Genomic DNA, 19658 nt, shown 5'->3' with positions numbered 1-19658 from the left:
TATAATATAATATAAAATAATATATATTATTTTACTATAATATAATATAAAATTGATGGAATATATAGCAACCCAGTGCAAATAGAATCTTTAAGAACTCACATCTTTTAGGAAAGGTAAACCACCATTGGCAGCTGTGAGCAAAGGGAAAATTGACTGGGTAATGGAAGTGGGAAGTTATAAACACCTATATCGTGATCAGATGTAGGAATCAAGACATTAGGTTTTAAGCAATTTTTTTCTGTTTGCTATGTCATATTTTCATAGATATTAATCAATTTATGTTCTCTATCTTCTTTAAACCTGAATTTTCTATAACGCATATTCAAGGTGGTTAGCCTTATAATTTAATCTTTTTTTTTTTTTTTTTAAAGATTTTTATTGGGGAAGGGGAACAGGAGTTTAGTGGGGAACAGTGGGTACTTCCAGGCCTTTTTTCCAAGTCAAGTTGTTGTCCTTTCAATCTTAGTTGTGCAGGGCGCAGCTCAGCTCCAGGTCCAGTTGCTGTTTCTAGTTGCAGGGGGCACAGCCCACCATCCCTTGCGGGAGTCGAACGGCAACCTTGTGGTTGAGAGGACGCACTCCAACAAACTGAGCCATCTTGGAGGCAGCTCAGCTCAGGGTGCCGTGTTCAATCTTAGTTGCAGGGGGCGCTGCCCACCATCCCTTGCAGGACTTGAGGAATTGAACCGGCAACCTTGTGGTTGAGAGCCCACTGGCCCACGTGGGAATCGAACCGGCAGCCTTCAGAGTTAGGAACATGTAGCTCCAACTGCCTGAGCCACCGAGGCGGCCCTATAATTTAATTTTAAGATTACAGAATATCAAAATAAGATTGTGAGTGAAACAGAAGGGGAATAAATATCACAGAATAATGCGTAAAGGAATGTTGGGAGTTTAGGGTTCATATTGGGCATAGGGAGTGAGGGTGTCTTATTTGTATCAGAGATGGCCACGTCATGTTAGGTGAAAGGAGGATTTTTTTGCCACTTTTGCCATTTGAAAATTAAATATGGTGTGTTTAGATATTGACTTGTCAAAGGGGTAGAGTGTGCCAGATTGTATCAAAGCAACATGATCCAGACCCTGATATATACTTCTGTATCACAGTGGAGAAGCTTCAGCACTGCATTTTTAAGACTCCACTGCTATAATAGCAGAGTTCAGGGTTAAATTTTACCAATAAGAAGGATCCACATGTCATTTGGAAGGCAGAAGACAAGCAGAAGCTGTGATGATCCAGCAGCATGGAAAAGAGACTCGGGAAATCGCAAAGGAGTTTGCAGTAGACTTAGAGTGAGCTCCTCTGAATCACTAAAGTGCTGCAGGCAGCTGAGAGCATCAATGGCTTGCGCAGATTTCCTGAAAGCCGAGTGTTATTTATGAACTTTTACTTCTCTAGCACTTTCAATGGTTGTTTAATACTCTAATTCCCTATATTCCTTTTTACTTGAGATGCTTAGGGTGGCATCCGTTGTGCTGACTTATTTCTGATGGATACAGTCATGGATCTATATCTAAGGCTGAGAAAGAAGTGTTTGGACAGTTAGGAACAAAAGTCACATTAAGTCAAAATTGCACTGGAAAATTCCTTTAGAAGGTGACACATCAGGGGCTAAAAAAAAATCACCTAAGAAGTCAACATATAAATTTTCCTAAGCCATGGGAGTAGGTTGCTGTTTCTTTAAGTTAGCAACAAATGAAGTGACTAGCTTGCTTGTAGAAGTCATATGAAAAGCACATACCTTTAAACACTAGAGTCACACTCAAAACAAATAGCTGCTCACTTTATGAGAGGCATGTCTGAACTGAAACCAGTCCCTGTAACAGCATGCGTCTCACCCTGTTTTTCTTCTGGGATATGTGTTTACTGGAGTGGTAGACTAAATTGCCCACATTACTTAAACTTCTATTCATATTCTCAATCTCTTTCTCCTCCCCTGTTCCATTCTCAATCTTTCTCACTCTTAATATTACTCTCTCCTAAAATCATAAAGTTGAATTTGCCTAAATTAATATGCATATAATTTATGTACACTGAATTTCCTTCTGTTAATGGCCGTTTTACTTGTCCTCGAGAATTATTTATTTCTAGTTCTCAATATGGACATATTAGAGACCTAAAATGATGCTAGTTTTCTCAGGAAGTTTCTCGTGTGACCTACAACTTCTCTTTTATTCTCAGCTTCATGATTTAGTTTAGGTAACAAACAATTCAACACAGCCACGAGTAAATCTCTGATAGAATTACATATAATGTATAAGTCTTGAGTTCTTGGTGAGTAATTAATGTTTGGAAACTACAGCAAAGTACCCTAAAGTAAAAACTCTAGATCACTAACATGCTTATATTTGAACTAACATGCATATATTTGAACTTGGGACTTGAGTTCCCACCTAGGCTGTATCAAGAACTGTGAAAGATCTCAGAAATTACACTACTTGCAAACTAATAAGTCAGTCTGCTTCAAAGATACTGTTAGAAAACATGAGACTCCTGTGTCAGAGATGAAGGAAATTATTACAGCACAGCAAGCAACATGAGCTTCAGAATGTTTGCATGTTCCACAGGGGCAACAAATAGATCTATATGGATGTCTGCACAAACAGTGGGTTGCATTTCAGAAGAGCAACGCTGAGATTAGAGAATCGTAATCGTTTTATAAAGGGCAGTATGCGTGCCTTCCCTTTGATCTTGAGGGAAATAGTACTGTGTTTATTATACTGGACAGTAAGTGAACCTGGCCTTAAAAATAGTGTGTCTCTCTTGAACAGTCTTCCAAGTCTGTTCATTATACAAACATCTTTGAAACGATAGTCTAGAACAAAGGCACTTAGAATCTCTGTTCACAAGATGTGCAGAAATAGGAGAGACCCATGGAGAATTCTGTCCTCACAGACCTGCCTTTGCAGTCTGAAGTTGATCTTTTCATTGTGACTTATTTTCCACTCTTGGGATATGTATTATCAATACATTGTCCCCTGGAATTTTTTGACTCAGGGTTATTATATCAGACTTATAAGAGAAAGCACCCCATTGTTTCAAATAATGTGAATTCTGTTAAATACAGTAATGCAGTAGATCTGACATTCACTGTCTTGGTGCAGAACCAAAGTGGAGGAAACAAAAAAGCTTAGCCAAGATTCACTTTCTCCCTTTATGACACCTGGACACATTCTCTTCATCAGTTTATTACAGACGTGCCTGACAGTACCTACCTTCATGTTCTCTCCTCTTCCTGCCCTTACCTTTTAGGAATCCAGCCTAGGTCTCCTTTCCCTTCTCTCAGGGCTGAATCCCTGAGTTCACACATATAGTACCCTTCCCATCCTTACTTCTTAGGAATCCAGATTAGAACCCCATGCAGTTGGTCTTTTCTTGGATTTTTATTCCCAGGGAGCACCCACGAAGGCCCCTTCCTGCCCTATCCACTTAGAAATTCTGTGTAGAACTCTTTTTTGGTTGGCTGCCTCTCAGGGCTGAATTCTGAGTGCACAAATGCAAGGCTCTTCCTGTCTATTCTTCTTAGGAACCTAGCATAGGACCTCTTTCACTTGGCTTCTCTGGGGACTATTTGCTGAGTGCACACATGCAGGCTTCTTCCCACCCTTTTCACTTAGGAATCAACCTTAGGACTCACTTTCACTTGCCCTTCTTTTGGGAGTGATTCCCTGAGTGCACTCATACAGAATACTTCACATCCTTACTTCTTAGGAGTCTGAGTTAGAACCAAGTGAAAGGGCTTGGCCTTTTTCCTGAGAGCACACATGCTGGTGCTGTCCTTCCATTTCCTCTTGGTACCTTGTTTCCCCAAAAATAAGACCGGGTCTTATATTATTTTTTGCTCCAAAAGACACATTAGGGCTTATGTTCAGGGGATGTCATCCTGAAAAATCATGCCAGGGCCTATTTTCTGGTTGGGTCTTACTTTCAGGGAAACACGGTAATCCAGCGGAGAATTCCTTTCTCTTGGCCTTCTCTCGGGTCTGATTCCTGAGTGCAAACATGCAGGTACCTTCCCCTCCTGAAATCTTAGGAATCCTGCAGTGGATGCCCTTTCACTATGCCTTCTCTTATCTATGATTCCTTGGCCGCACAAAGGTTGGTCACTTCCTGTACACTCCTCTTAGGAATCCAGTGGAGTACTCCCTTCCACTTGGTCCTCAGTTGAGTCTCCTTTCCTGAATGCACACATATGGAATCTATCTGACTTTCTTCTTAGGAATCTTATGTGGGACCCTTCCACTTGGCCTTCTCTAGGGCCCGATTAAAGAAGTGCCCATATGTTGTTGGGCCTCCTCTCCGTGGCATATGTGGATAAGATGGTGCCTTCTTGTTTTACCATCCATTAGAATTGTTTGCCATGTAAATCTTGGTGGATTTTTGCATAGGAGAAAGTCCCAAGGTCCCTTTTTACTTGCATTCCTGAAAGTTGTTTGGATTTGTGATAAAAAGTTTTTTCTATTCTTAAAAGCAGCTTATTTTACCCAGGAGAACCTGGAGCTCAGGCTGTGGGGCCAATCCTATTTGTTATTTAAATGTAGCACTCAATGATGTCTGAAAATTTGCAATCTGATCTCCCTTGCTTGATTAATACCCACCTAGTTCCTCTCCCTTCCTTAGGAATACTTCCAAAATGCAATGCACGTCTCAAATTCTAGATCCCAATTCCTGATTCTACACGATTTATAATATCTAATGCCAGCAAGTATCAGAGGTCAAAGAAAAGGAACAATTCATTATAATAAACCAGTGCAGTCTTTTGAGCATCTATGGACTGGTGAGCAGTGCAGTTTGGTGTTACGGGGACAGAGAGTCTCATTCTCAACGTCAAGGATTTACAAGATGGCCTAGATGTGCAACCTAAGACATGAACATCACAGTTGAATGAGTCAGGCACACTGAGCACAAATAGAACCCCTTGTAATCGCAGTGAAAAAACACAAGTAGGAAATTTGAAGAAAATGAAAAGCAGGATATACAAATGAAAACTAACCTTGGCCAGATTTGTTCCAGGAGCTCATTGACTTACTGCTCTCCTACCACGTGGCCCTAGCAGGCTTGTGATAAAATCAAAACAAAAAGGACTGGTATGAAACAATGCCTCCAGCATCCAGGGTAGAAGCCATGCTATTTGTGAACTCAAGCCTTCTTGGTTTGGGGCATTTTTCAGCTTTGTTTTTTTTTTCTCTTCTACAACCAATATTATTGAGCAAATGGATAGCTTATTTCAACAGGAAATGGGATCATTACTTTGCCAACTGATGGCAATGTTCCAGGTCAGTTTCTGAGTAAAGGAAAGTCAGCCCCTGCAGATATCTATGTGCTGCTTCAGGGGACTCAGCAGTTATGGGGGAATGAAAGCTACGCCAAGCAGACATGCAAACTGGAAGTGCATGGCTGCATCACACTGGTGGTAAAATCTGGGTGTGTTTTATGATGATCAATTTCATTCTCCCCAAAACAGGCAGCAATAAATTTTTAACATTTCAACTGTAAGAGGTAAAACCCTCTTCGCATGCTAGGTGTGCGAATAAGGTCACGATGGTTTTGATGATCAATATTTCTATGAGTTCCCGTATCAGCCCTGCAAGACCATCCACCCCTCCTCCCACAGGCTCATCAGCGGCATCATCCCACTCCTGGTATATGGGTCAGAGGCCACTTACTGGAATGTTGTATTCTGTGGGAACTACCTCATGTCTGGAGTAGAAACCCAAACATCAATTGAGGAATTCTGCATCCACCATCGGAAGCAGATGCCAGACAGCTCACAGGGTAGGCAGAGGCTAACACCCATGCACAGGAATCTGGGGAGACCGTTCCCAAACTTCTGTTGCCCGTGCCAAGGTGACTCGCCGCACGTAGAACCCACAGAGCCAGATCTGACTTCACACTACCCCTCCCAAACTGTCCCTGCTAAAAACCAAGAGGTTTCGACAGTCCCATGTCACTCCTGTTGACTGCTACAGTAATACCTCTGCTGGTCCAGTTGTAACTTCTCAGGTTTTCTTTTGCTTTCCGTGGTATTTTGGGGGGAGACAGATGAGGAGGGTATGAGAGTGTATAGACATAAAATACTCTCTTCTCCCACTGTCACAATCAACTGTGGCTACCATATACCCCGTAAGTCAGACATCCCAACATTATAACCTGTTATTTTACCATTAGTTTACTGTCACTAATGATAAAGTCATCCCATGGTGTTTGAATTATTTAGTCACAGGAAGATTTCAGGTTCAGCTTGTTATGCTTATAACTGCATGCATCACAGTCACTGGGTGGTTCTTTGCCAAACCCATTTCCCTTTATTCATAGGCATCTTTTCCGACCTCCCTTGCAGCAGATGGGGCCATGTGGATGGAAATCATAAACACCACTTCCAGGTTCAACACTACAAAATATATCTTGCACTTTCTTCTGGTAGTTCATGGTCTGATTTGTACCTTATTACCACTGGAATTCCTTCCTTCTGTTTTTTGACCCAGTTCTTTTACAAAAGGTTTTTAAAGAATGTGGAACCCCAAAATGGAAAGCAGTCAGATCCCATCTAGATCTTTTCTCTGGACAATATTTGGCCCCTTTGCTAATTTGTCTGCTATGTCTTTCTGGACAAACTGCCTCTTCCTTCAAAAATCATGGGAGCTGGAATTCTCACAACCTCTGTGGCTGAATACCTCATCAGTTACTTAGCAGAAGTAAAGGAAATTCTCTCTGAAAGATTGTACTTTAAAGTCTAAAAATTATTTCAGTTAAAATTCTGTGATATACATATGATATCACAATAACATACACACACACACACTCAGAGAGAGAGAGAGAGAGAGAGAGAGAGAGAGAAACAAAGTATCATGACAAAATATCGAAAAAGATTCACAAAGACTAAATATTGGCATTATCGGATATATTGGCATTATTTTTTGTGTGCCATTTTTAAAGAAATGAAAGTGGTATTAGTACTGTGACTGTGATAAATATTATTTTTCAGTGAATAATTATGTACTACCCTATCACCTTGAAAGGAGTACACCTGCCCCTCCACAGCACACTTATGCTGAACTTCCCATATGTTTTGCTTTGGCCAATAGAAAATAGATGGAAGTGTATAGTTTAACCTAGTTCTTAACAGGCATTATGCATTTCTACCCGCTGCTCTGGATAATTTGGATTCCTGACATGGGAAGAATATGCCCAAGGTAGCCCCTGCCCCTTCAGCCTGTGTTTCAGAATGAAACACGTGAGAATACATAAATTTCTTTCCAGCTTTATTGAGATGTAATTGACATATAACATTGTATAAGTTTAAAGTGTATAACGTATTGATTTGATACATATATATATTGCAATTTGATTACCACCACAGCATTAGCTAATACCCCCATTCTGTCATATAACTACCATTTCTTTTTTGTAGTGAGGTCATTTAAGATCTACTCTTTTAGAAACTTTCAAGTATATAATACAGTATTATTAGCTATAATCACCATGCTGTGCATTAGATCCCTAGAACTTCTTAATCTTAGAACTGGAAGTTTTTCTCATTGATCAACATCTTACCATTCTCCCTCCCCCACCCCCCACCCCCCAGTTCTTGGTAATCACAAATCTACTCTCTGTTTCTCTGGTTTTGGCTTTTTTAGATTCCAGATATAAGTGAGATCATATGGTATTTGTCTTTCTCTGTCTGACTTATTTCACTTAGCATAATACCCTCAAGGGTATTATGCATCCAAGTTGTTGCAAATGGCAGGATTTCCTTCTTTTACATGGCTCCGTAATATTTCATTTTATGTGTCCCATGTCTCCCCGAAAATAAGACCTAGCCAGATAATCAGCTCTAATGCATCTTTTGGAGCAACAATTAATATAAGACCCAGGGTTATATTTTATTTTATTTTACTTTAGTTTAATGTAATTATTTATTTTATTTTATTGTTTTATTTCTTTTTAAATTTTTAAATTTTTTTATTTTTAATTTTTTTTAAAAAATTAAATTTTTAAAAATTTTTAAGATTTTTAAAGTTTTTAAGATTTTTAAAATTTTAAAATAGTTTTTTAAATTAAAAAAATTTAAATTTCTAAAAATGTTTTCAATTTTTCAGAATTTCAAATTTTTAAAATTTTTAAATTTTTAAATTTTTTAAATTTTTAAGATTTTTAAAATTTCTTGGTTTTTTAAATTTAAAAAAATTTAATTTTTAAAAATGTTTTAAATTTTTTACAGTTTCAAATTTTTAAAATTTTAAATTTTGTAAAATTTTTAAATTTTTTAAATTTTTTAAATTTAATTTAATTTTAATTTTATTTTAAATGATAAAGACCCGGTCTTATAGTAAAAACAAGACCGGGTCTTATATTAATTTTTGCCTCCAAAAGACGCAATAGAGCTAATGGTCCGGCGAGGTCTTATTTTCGGGGAAACGCGGTATATACACCATGATTTCTTGATCCATTTATTTGTTAATGGACACCTAAGTTATTTCTATTATCTTGGCTATAGTGAATAGTGCTGCAATGAATATGGGAGTGCAGATATCTCTACAAGATTCTGATTTCAATTCCTTTGGATGATTACCCAGAACTGGGATTGCTAGATCATATGGTAGTTCTATTTTTTAATTTTTGGATTTTTTTTTTCTATTTCTGTGAAAAGTGCCATTGGAATTTTAATAGAGATTGCATTGAATCTATAGATAGCTTTGGGTGATACAGACATTTCAACAATATTCTTCCAATCCATGAACACAGGATATCTATCCATTTATTTCTGTCTTCTTCAATTTTCTTCAAAGTCTGTTAGCTTTTAGTGTACAGATCTTTTCAGCACATTGTTAAATTATTCCTAATATATATATATTTTATTGTGAATGAGATTGCTTTCTTTGTTTCTTTTTTGGATACTTTGTTGTTAGTGCATAGAAATGCAATTCTTTTCTGTATGTTGCTTTTGTATCCTATAACTTGACATATATTGTTGATTAGTTCTAGCCGTTTTCTTTCTGGTGAAGTCTTTAGGATTTTTCTATCGTATATAATATATCATTTGCAAACAAAGAATATTTTACTTCTTTTTTTCCTGTTTGGATGCCTTTTATTTCTTTCTTTCTTTTTTTTTTTTTTTTTTTTTTTTTTTTTGCCTAATTGTTCTGGCTTGGACATCCAGGACTAAGGTGAATAGGAGTGATGCGAGTCTTGTCTTGTTCCTGATCTTAGAGGAAAAGCTGTCAAGCTTTCACCATTAAGTATGATTTACCTGTGAGTTTGGCATATGAGGTCTTTATTGAATTGAGGTATGTTCCCTCTACACCCAGATTGTTGAATCTTTTTATCATAAAATGATATTGTATTTCGTCAAATGCTTTTTCTGCATCTATTGAGATGATCATATGATTTTTACCTTTCATTCTATTAATGTGGTGTATCACATTGATTGACTTGTGTATGTTGAAACCATCCTTGCATTTAAGGGATATAACCTGCTTGATCATGGTGCATGATCTTTTTAATGTTTGGTAATATTTTATTGAGAATTTTTACATCTATCTTCATCAGGGATATAGGTCAATAATTTTCTTATAGTGTCCTTACCTGACTTTGATATCAGGGTAATGCAGCCTTGTTTTGGAAAAGGTTGAGAAGGATTGGCATTAATTCTTCTTTTAAATGTTTGGTAGAATTCACCAGTGAAATCATCTGGTCCTGGGCTTTTTTGTTGTTGTTGGAGGTTTTTGATTGCTGCTTCAATCTCCTTGCTATTTGTCTGTTCAGGTTTTCTATTTCTTTATGATTCTGTCTTGGCAAATTGTATGTTTCTAGGAATTTGTCAATTTCTTCTAGATTATCCAGTTCATTGGCATATAGTAGCCTCTTATGATATTTTGTATTTCTGTGGTATCAGTTGTAATGTCTCCTCTTTCATTTCTGATTTCTTTCTTTTTTTTTCTAAGTTAGTCTAGCTAAAGGATTGTCAGTTTTGCTTATCTTTTCAAAAAACCAGCTCTTAGTTTCATTGATTTTTTATATTGTTTTTTTTTTTCTTTATGGTCTCTATTTCATTTATTTCTGCCCTCATCTTTGTTATTTCCTTTCTCCTGCTAACCTTGGGCATAGTTTATGCTTCTATTTTTAGTTCCTGGAGGTGTAAAGTGAAGTTGTTTATTTGAGATTTTTTTTATTGAGATATAAGTGGCATATATTTCTTGTTTCTTAATGTATGCATTTAGAAACTTTGCTCTAGAACTTTGCTCTAGAACTTTGCTCTACAACTGCTTTTGCAACATCCCATAAATTTGGTACGTGGTGTTTTCATTTGTGTTTGTCTCAGATTTTTTTTTATTTACCTTTTTAGTTCTTCTTTGATGCATTGGTTTTTCAGGAGCATGTTCTTTAATCTCCATATATTTGTGTATTTTCCAGCTTTCCCCCTGTTATTGATTTTTAGTTTCATACCATTGTGTTCAGAAAAATATTCTTGGTATGATTTCAAACTTTTAAAATTTGCTGAGACTTATGTTTGTGGCCTATCATTATTTATCCTATATAATGTTCTGTATGTGCTTGAGAAGAATGTATATCTGGGTCAAGTTGGATGGGATGTTCTATATATGTCTGTTGGTTTCATTTGGTCTACAGTATGATTCAAGTCCAAAGTTTCCTTGTTGATTTTCTCTATGGATGATCTATCCATTGTTGAAAAGCACTAAAAAATCTCTGGCTTGGCTAATTGGTCAGTGTCTTTTTCTGTACAGGGCCAGTCTGTGAAAATTGGAAAGGTAGCTGTTTTGTCTAATGTGCAGACCCCAACACAGAAAGTAAAGAAAAATGAAGAAATAAAGATGTTTCAAATAAACAAAATAAATCTCCAGAAACCAGCCCTAATGAAATAGATATATGTGAATTACCTGAAAGAGAATTTAAAATAACATAAAGATGCTCACTGAAGTCTCAAGAGCAATGTGTGAATAAAATGTTTGTGGATGGGTGTGTATGTGTGCATGTGTGTTACTCCTATCAAGGTACTTTGATTTTTACTTGTTCAAGATTAACACAAATTCTGCATTAGTATTTTCACAACCTCAGCAGTGTAATATATTCAGTAATAAGGAAAGCAAACATTGATATTGTGGTATTTAAGTGCCAAGCCATGTTCTTTACTTACATTTACTGATGTGATGTTCACAACAACTTGATAAGGAAAATTTTATTACTATTTGCATTTTCATATGAGGAAGCAAAGGCACAGAGAGCGGTATTGACTTTCCCAACATAATATAATTAGTAAAGTGTATGTGGGCTCTGGAGACTGTGGGCTTAATTACAACATTCTACCTCATCAGGCAGCACCAACATCTAATGGATATTTATTTGTGACGTGGAGTCCTCAGCTATAAATGGTTGTTCTTTCACCCCCTGAGGAAGACTACTTATTTCACATCTTATCATTGTAGTTGTAAGAGCATTTGGCTAGATGTGTATTTGCCTTTTGATCTCTCATTCATATATTTTTTAGGAAAACTCCAGCTTGTGTGTAAAGAAACAGCTCTGTCTTCTTTAGTTTCATTTTTCTTTCCCAGTTAGAGTTTTTTCTTCACGAAATCAGGAACCATGTCTTACTTCCCCTCAGTTTCCCAGAATCATAGTATAATGATAGGCTCATAAGAAGGGAATACAAAACATGGGTGTATTCATTGATACTTTTCTATCCGCAAGCCACAACTCACAATCAGTTATCTGCAATTTGCATAAAACATGTTCTTTCAGGTAAGATTGATTTAGGGTCCATTGTGTGATAGGGACACAACAAGAAGAAAAGGTAGTTTTGCTGCCATTGAGGAACTTATGGTATCATAGGAAGAGACATATATAAACAAATTATGTAGTGATGTGATATGTGATTGTTAGGATTCAATAATTTTGTGATGAGTAAATAGAGTCAGTGGGGATGGAGTGATTTTTTATTTTGGTGGTAAATATCTGACTCATGCACTACTAGAGCTGAAAGAGACATTTAGGGATTATTTTGTCTAATCCCTCATTTTATAGGTAAGAAACTAGAATATGGGATGTTTAAGTGGGATTTTCCTTGTTAGTCCAGGCTTGGCTATGAAGAAAAACAGTTGGTCTGGGGGGAAGACCTTATGAATCCACTTAATCTCAAAAGGACCTTTCTATGAATATGATCTACTCAGAGGCATTTATAGGTAACAGAATCAGCTCTACTACCATCATGCACTCTTTCATCCAAGAATTGGCCAAGACCTAGAGACAGCAGGAAGGAGAGCCATGCTCAACAGCTTTTGGAACATGCAGGGGGCCCCTCTAAAGGCTCCTGTCTTCTCTCTCCAAGACTCTCCTCTTAAATCCAAGTGGTGATAGTGATGGATTTGTTCTAAGAGAATCACTTATAAATTTTGGCTAGTTTGCAAGAAGGGGAGGCTGGGTTTTCTTTTCCTACGTTCTTATCTGAATGTCCTGGTACCACAACTTAAGGGGAGCCAGTAGAGAATTTTGGTAGTGATTTGACAGGCACTATCTAAAGGTTCATGACATAGTGAATAGAAAGAATTGATGCCACTTTCTGATCTCATAGAGATTTCTGAAGATGGAAGTCCAACTGCAGTGGAAGAGGCCAGCAAGACTTCAAGAGATCATGGTGTAGGAGGGCTTAGAAAAAAAATTGATGCATCTTCATCCCATTCTAGTTTTTAATAGTCCTTGGAGAACGGGGCAGAAGCAGTTCCAATAGCTCCAAGAGGAGCTCTGGGCTTTCTCCAGCCACTGGCTGGCCGAGCATTAGGATACTCAACCTAGAGAAGGAATTGGAAGTATAGAGTGTTGGCAGGGAGCCATAGGGAGATAATATAATACTGCTCTGTAGGGGTCCTCATTGCTGGAGTGATCGACAGTAAAGCTGAGTATCAACCACACCACCTACATACCAGTATTCCCAGACAGACTCAAACCAAGTTAGAGTGACACATGAGGCTCCAACAGGCATCAATTACATATGAGCATTTCTATGCCCCTGATTTTCCTCCCTGTTCCCAAACCTGGAGAAGCTACATGTGTAAGAGTGAGGTACAGGGAATATTCACATCCAGACACCACCAACACACACACACGTGCGTGTACACGCAGGCACACACACACACACACACACACACACACACACACACACACACACACACACACACACACACACTGCTGCACTGAGGGAAGGAGGAGTGATAAGGGGAACAGATCACAACTCCTATCATTCCAGTCCCCTTGACACACAAACCCAGTGTTAACTGTAATATCATTAAAATAATAAATGTGACATTAGAGTTTTAAATAGGCCAAAAATTTAATATCAAAAATAAAGGATTTGCCCAGTTTTATAGTAAGGGGCTCGAAAAGGGAAAATCTGAGATTTCCTAGTCTTTCTTTTAATTACTTTCAACTATTTCACATTTATAATTTAACCACTTCACAGTGGTGTAGAGGTCAGGGGATGGGGAGCATGCTACCTTACAAGGGAAGACTTCCTTTATCACCAATATTTAAAAAAAATTACTGGGCCCACACTGATAAAGTCAACTAAAGTTTGTATGATTTTATTATTATTATTATTATTATTATTAAAGATTTTATTGGGGAAAGGGGAACAGGACTTTATTGGGGAACAGTGTGTACTTCCAGGGCTTTTTTCCAAGTCAAGTTGTTGTCCTTTCAGTCTTAGTTGTGTCGGGCGCAGCTCAGCTCCTGGTCCAGTTGCCGTTGCTAGTTGCAGGGGACACAGCCCACCATCCCTTGCAGGACTCCAGGAGTTGAACTGGCAACCTTGTGGTTGAGAGCCCACTGGCCCGTGTGGGAATCGAACCCGCAGCCTTCGGAGTTAGGAGCACGGAGCTCCAACTGCCTGAGCCACCAGGCCGGCCCCGACTTTATTATATTTAATTTCTCCAGAGACCATGTACTCCCTGTACTTGGAGCAGGCCTTACCAAACCTCCCTCTTGTTATGTGATTGAGACTCCTCCAAAAAGATATTAATGTTTACATTGGCTCAGTGATTTGCCCAAAGAAACATAACTTCTTTTCCTGGTGTTAGACAGTTTATCAATGTGTAGAAAATTTTGCAGACATTTTACAATTCCTGACCTTGATTTCAAATTGTTTATTGTTCTTTAAATTAGTTACAGGTTGGGGCAGATACAGTGGGTCATTGGGGTCCTTTGGGAAACAGACATGAATAAATAGTTATGAGCACAAGAAGCTCATTGTAGGATAATGCCTAAGATAGACAAAAGGGGGGAAGGGGAGCAGAATTGGGCAGAGAGCGCCTTAGTCCGTGATGCAGATCTGACAGAGTCTCAGCTAATCCACTAGGAGCTGGGAGCAAAGACTGTGTGTTAGACCCTTACATTGGGCAGGAATGAGCAGGCGTCAGTAATCCCACAGTCATTGACTAGGGGTTGTCCAGCAAAAGCATAGCATCTTCTGGAAAGCTAAGGGGGATCCGGAAGGCAATGCAGCTGGAGGCTGTCAGTCAGCTGTATCCCTTGCTGCTGAACAGCAAGTTCATTCTTCAAAGGAGATCTATGCCGGCACATCCCTGGCTCCTACACCTGATTGCACACTAAATTCCTGCTTCCCCAGCTTCTCTATTCATTTTAAAAATGTAATAAGTATTTTGTGATGCCTCATTAGAGACTCATCAACCACATCTATACAGCCAAGTAACGTTTCGCTTCCCAGCATGTTAAACTGGTAAAAAGGGTCAATTTAGTAAACATGGCACTGGGACATGTGACCTGACTCAATTCTGTGTCACATTTCAGCTTCCATTTGGTCAAATAAAATGTAGATTCCCTGACAAAAGGAAATATCTTTTATTCATATTTATACCGTCTCATTCCCTTCTCACCCCACACACAGAAAAAACGCAGAGCCTAGCAGGGTACCTGCTGCTCAGGAGGGTCATAGTAAATGTGTTTCATAGAATGACTGATTACAGAATGCTTTATCTTCCCTTTCCTTCAATGTCAATGCAAACAGTCTTTGTGTCACTTGCTATTGATGGTAATTTTGACTTTAGTTTTGAATTCAATTCATTGTGTCTGTTTTCTTCTTTATAGAAAAAGGATTAAAATACCCAATAGTAAGGGATAATAAACAAAATACTGAAAGGAAGAAATACAATATTAAAAAGAATATTGCCCTACCATTTTCTGGGATCTGTCACTCCAGTCACATCTCCAGAAACCTAATCTTCTTTCCAGCAGCCCACAGTAATGGCTGGGAGCAAGGTGTGTTACAGATTGAGGGATCCAAGCATTCATATGTCAACACAAATTTAGGAAGGGAGAAGGGAAGGAGGGAGGGAAGGAGAAAAGGAGGAAGATGATGGAAAATAATTCTTCACCAAAATTTGAAGTTAGGAGGCTCCTCTGAGTAAATTTAATAACAATTTTCATTTTGTCAGTTGACTCAGAATAATTTTATGATTGTTGGAGGCTTGCTTCTAGGATCAGGATATCTAAATACATAGGGAGGTCCAGCTGGTAGCTCTGATAAAATGTGAACGTCAGGAACCCTTAGTAGCTGCCCAAGAAAGACTAGTCCTTTGCAAATGATCACTGTAGCAGACCCTGAGGCCACCCACAGGGTACGTCTGGCAAGTCATGGGGCTCCCAGGAAACCTAAATAAGTAAATAAGAATCAGTTGTTTCAAAGGTTGTGGCTTCATTTACAAAGGTGTCCACTGACGGATTGCTTTCAGTGCTGGGAGACAGCCTTTGACTCCTGACTTCCGGGAAGTATCTGGGGAGGGGTGCAAATGGGGAGGCTAAAACAAAGCCACAGGGGGCTTCCTGGAAGGCTCTTTGATGTAACTGATTATGATGTTCTGCTGGATAATTTACTTGTTTCAAGTGCATAATTAATAGAATAATTATTCATAATTAGGAAATGCCTGGAGAGCCAAAAACACAAACAATGTTCTGACTAGCTGTCAGTAATTGTCAGGCTCACACTAATTAATGCCCAGGAAATGAAAGGCTCTGGCATTTTCCTTCAACTTTATTAAGAATGCCATTTCCTAATAGCGTTCTAGGGCTGTGGACAGTGGATCTCCTGCAGATGATGTCACCTCAAAGCACTATTCTCATGGCATCCCTTGCAGAGAACACAGAGGAGGCCTGTAAGATATTAGTGCTTAATTAATTAGGGCCTTTCTAGTCGACACCATTGTAAACAACATCTCTTTTCGCTTCTTCCTCCTCATCTCTTCCTAAAATCACATGTGCTACTGGTCCATTAAAGAGACACATTATGTTAGAGGAACAGCATCTGTTAGCTACCAGTTTGGCTTCCAATGAGAAAGCTTTATAAGGCCGATCAACTCAAGTTTTTATGAAACAGCTCTCTTCTTGTAGGAGTGGGAAAAAATTATTAGCAGCTTTCCTTCTGTAGAAATGGTTCCATCATTTTGTTTTGTTTTGTTTTGTTTTGCTGTAACTAATCAAAATACTGTCACACTCTCCATTGCAGAGTATTACAAATGGCAATGAGCGACAGAAAGACGCTGGTCAGAGCGAAGAACTATTTGTAGAGGCAGTTGCCAACTTCTCCAGTAGAATATCTTTGGGAGTACAGTGACCAAAAGAGACTGGGTTCCCCTGTGCAAGTGTCCAAAGAAATTAAATAGGGATAAGAGGAAGGGAGATAACAGGCCTCAAACACATTTCGCAGTTAGTCTCTGCTTGTGCATGCGCTCAAAAGGATTTTCCAAAGAATGTATGGCTGCTGTGCTGGATGCAGATATTTGAGGTCTGGGAGCAAAAAAGGGAGGAGGTAGAGAGTACACTGGTGTGGAACAATTCAAAGCAAGCTAAATGCAAAAAGCTGTAGGAAGAGGTATGAGTAGCCCAAATTCTATGCCAAGCTCACAAAAAAATGCTTATACTTGGTTCTGTCTCAAAGAATCCAAAACTATCGTTGAATTCCATAATTTTATTCCAAAGTTAGTCACTTTTGCTGATGCCAAGATAAAACACAAAATCGAAAGTGATCAAAGTTAAGGTAGCTTGTTCCTACCAGGGTTTTGGGCAGAATACCCTTCAGCATGTCTACCTGCTTGCTACTCAAAGCATGGTACATGGCCCAGCAACTTGTTAGAATTTCAGAATCTCAGGGCCCATTACAGAAGGACTGAATCAGTATCTGCATGTTAATAAGAGACCCAGGGGATTTCTAGGCACATTGCAGTTTGGAAAGCCCACAACTAGGGCACTTGCTGAAGTTACCTCTGCAGTTTAGAAGGGATAAAGATGCATACTGGGCTTCATGAAAAGCAAGAGCAAATCTATTTAATATATAACATTCTTTTTATAGATAATTTCTTTTTAAAACAACTTGATTCCCAATCTTTTGAAAACGCAAGTTGAAATGTTGTTCTATGGGAATGACAAGACTCAGACTTTTCCATAGCTGGGTAATATTTTTAGTGAGCTATTTTCAGAGCAAATGTTATATTACTAGCCCAAAAGTTACATGAAATATTATAAATAGTAGGATTCCTTTTTCCTTTGGTGACAACAAACACAAATTCATGGTGCTGCCCACATTATCCCCCCAGGGATCTAAAAACATTTTTGATCACATTAAGGAGAAATGGTCATTAACTCAAAGCACGTTCTCTTTAAAAATGAGGGTGTATTTTGCAAGGTAGTATAACCAGTCTCTACGGGCCAAATATTACAGAGCAAATATTAAAGAACATTCTATTCAAGAGCAGCAGAATACCTATTCTTCTCAAACACACGTGGAATATTCTCCATGATACATCATATATTAGGTCACAAGTCTTAACAAATTTGAGAAGATTGAAATCATACCAACTATCTTTTTTAACCACAATGGTATGAATCTAGAAGTCAATAACAGGAAGAAAACTGGAAAATTCACAAATATGTGGAAATTAAATAACACATTCCTGAACAACCAATGGACCAAAGAAGAAATCAAAATGGAAATAAAAAATATATCTTGAGACAAAAATGAAAACACAACGTACCAAAACTTATGGGATGTTGCAAAAGCAGTGCTAGAGGAAAGTTTATAATGATAAATACCTACACAAAGAAAAAAAATGAAGATCTCAAATAAACAGCCTCACCCTATACCTCAAAGAACTAGAGAAAAAAAAAAAAAACAAATCCCAAAGTTAGGAGAAAGAAGGAAATAACAAAGATCAGATCAAAAATAATGAAATAGAGAATAGAAAAGCAATGCAAAAGATAAATACAACTAAATGCTGGTTTGTTTGTTTTTTTTGAAAAGATAAAATTGATGAATCTTTAGTGTGATAAAATAAGAAAAAAAGAGAAGGCTCAAATACAATCAGAAATGAAAGAGAAGACATCATAACTGATACTATATAAGTACAAAGTATCTTAAGAGACTACTACAAACAATTATACACCAACAAATTGCATAACCTTGAAGAAATGGATAAATTTCTAGAAACATACAATTTACCAAGACTGAATTATGAAGAAAGAGTAAATCTGAATAGTCCTATAACTAATCATATTGAATCAGTAATCAAAAGTCTTCTAACAAAGAAAAGTCCAGGACCAGATGACTTCACTGATAAATTCTATCAAATATGTAAAGAAGAATTAACACCAATACTAATCAAACTCTTCCAAAATTTAAAGAGTAGGGAATACTTCTAACCTCATTCTACAAAGCCAGCATTACTCAGATAACAAAACCAGGCAAGGACAATAGAAGAAAAGAAAATTATAGGCCAGTATCCCTGATGAGCATAAACGCAAAAATTCTCACCAAAATATACTAGCAAACCTAATTCAATAGCACGTTAAAATGATCGTATACCATGATCAAGTGGGATTTATCCCTTAGATAAAAGGACGGTTCAACAAATGCAAATCAAATAAATGTGATACACCTCATACAGAATGCAGCATAAAAATCATATCACAATAGATGCAGAAAAAAGAATTTGACAAAATAAAACATCCCTTTATGATTAAAACTCTCAACAAATCAGGTATAGCAGGAATGTACCTCAACAAATTAAAGGCCATATATGACAAGCCCACAGATAAATTCATATTCAAGGATGAAAAGATGAAAGTTTTTCCTCCAAGATCAGGAACTAGACAAGGATACCCACTCTCGCTACTTCTATTCAACATAGTACTAGCATTCCTAGCCAGAGCAATTAGGTAAGAAAAAAAAGGCATCCTAATCAGAAATGAAATAAAATTGTGTCTGTTTGCAGCTGATATGATCTATATAGAAAACCCTAAAAACTCTACCAAAAAAAAAATTGTTAGAATGTGATAAATGAATTCAGTAAGCTTTCAAGATACAAAATCTACATACAAAAATCAGTTGCGTTTCTATACACTAACAACAAACTATCTGAAAGAGAAATTAAGAAAGCAATCCCATTTGCAGTATCTTCAAATACAATAAAATACTTAGGAATAAATTTAACCAAGTTGATGAAAGGCCGACACCTTGAAAATTATAAGACATTAATGAAAGAAATTGAAGAAGACACAAATGAATGGAAAGATCCTGTGTTCTTGGATTGGAAAGATTATATTGTTAAAATGATCATACTACCTAAATTGATCTACA

Source organism: Rhinolophus ferrumequinum, chromosome X, assembly GCF_004115265.2.
Source record: "Rhinolophus ferrumequinum isolate MPI-CBG mRhiFer1 chromosome X, mRhiFer1_v1.p, whole genome shotgun sequence".
Classification (NCBI taxonomy): Eukaryota; Metazoa; Chordata; class Mammalia; order Chiroptera; family Rhinolophidae; genus Rhinolophus; species Rhinolophus ferrumequinum.
The sequence above is the reverse complement of the archived record's forward strand: the minus strand, read 5'-3'. Positions refer to the sequence as shown.